This window comes from Phaethon lepturus, unplaced genomic scaffold (assembly GCF_000687285.1).
Source record: "Phaethon lepturus isolate BGI_N335 unplaced genomic scaffold, ASM68728v1 scaffold8757, whole genome shotgun sequence".
Taxonomy (NCBI): domain Eukaryota; kingdom Metazoa; phylum Chordata; class Aves; order Phaethontiformes; family Phaethontidae; genus Phaethon; species Phaethon lepturus.
Genome location: NW_010549743.1, coordinates 26086 through 27583, shown reverse-complemented (window position 1 = coordinate 27583; position 1498 = coordinate 26086). Strand labels below are relative to the sequence as shown.

Genomic DNA, 1498 nt, shown 5'->3' with positions numbered 1-1498 from the left:
GGCTACTGCTTAAATTCATTCCTGGTTATGGCTCCCTAACACTTCTAGAAGAAATAAATATCTTTTCCAAGTAGGTTATGCACTTTACACGTTAAATGTAACTCAAATAGCTAAAATTGCCCTCAAACTTTGCATGTTTCGAGTCACCTACTTAATTTTAAAAGTAATTTGTGTCCCTGCAACATGGAGTGAGGGAATAGGACTTGTGTTGTGCTTAGTTCTGCAATTGAAATCATGGGTTTGCGTGTCAAAAAGGTACTTTGAGCACACGGAAGCAGAAAAACCCTGTTCAGTTGTCCAAACTACCGATCATTCCTTTCCTATACGTAATTCAAAACTGTTCTTTAATACATCTGTTTTAAAAACTCCAAACTGTATACCTGTCCTGGTTGACTTTGCTTATGCTGCGGTGTTAAATGCCACAGAACAAACTCTGTTTTGCTGGGATCTTATAAGAAGTCTGGCCCCTCAACTCCTTAATCATCTCAAGCTGGTATTGCATTTCTAGTTTGTGCAGCCCAGGTATTACCTTGCAGTTCTTTTCATCCCTGTCCACCATGTTCAGAATATCTCCTTGGATATGAAAAAGTAGACTTTATTTCAGATGCTGGTGTTTAAACTTATGCTACTGGAAGACACTAGGGCAACAACCGGTAGCTACCATTTCTGTGAGCTTTACACTTTGTCAAGTGGAAGCTCAGAAAAGAAGAAGCGGTAACATGTGGCTGCTGTAACCCTGTGACAGACCAGCTGTACCTCAGCTTCTGGCCTTTCTGCTCTAAAGGTTAACTTAAAACATTTCAAATATGATTCCTCAAACTAAAAAGCCTGCTTCTTACTGCCATATGCTGAAACACACCATAGAACTTCCTGCTGGTGGCCTGTAGGGCAAACGAAAATATTTTCTAATTGCTGTTTTGGAGAGCAAGTAAAACGTTGGCAAGCTTTCTCTTGTGATGTGCTCCTTTTATGGATCAGTTTTAAATTTTTGTAACTCAATTAACAGTATCGGTACAAGCTGCTACAATGCTCTGGGTATATTTTGGCAAGTCTGGGGTTCCAAAGATTGAAGAGGGGAGTCTGTCGGGATCCCGGGGTTTGGCAGGCTGCCATGCTTGTGTTTAACTTCTCAACCCTTGGTTTCTGAGACTGGGGTAGGCTGCGTGCTTTGCCAAAGCAATCTGTTTCAACAGGCTAGGCAGAAACTTAGCTGTAACTGTTTGGACAGAACCTGTTTACATTATGGGAAGTCCTATCAATACACCCATGCATTAATTTCAAGATCTAAAAGATAATGTTTTTCACTCTTGATTATTGCCCTTAATGTATCTTGGACACTGCTAGGTGAAGGCGAGTTAAGAGCTGCTGATAAATACCTGGAGGCTTGTGCTAATATTGCTGATAGATGGAAGAATTAAAATTTTTCCTGCCACTGAAATATTTTTCCTATTTTACGGTGTGGTGTACTTTCGTATGAAACTCCTGACTCATCTTTCCC

General features: G+C 40.5%; 1 protein-coding gene across 1 annotated transcript in view; it reads left to right on the top strand.

Moving 5' to 3' along the window:
• The window catches only part of RAB32 (RAB32, member RAS oncogene family), a 20327-nt gene that overhangs the window by 671 nt on the left and 18158 nt on the right, over positions 1–1498 (top strand). The window lies entirely within an intron of this gene.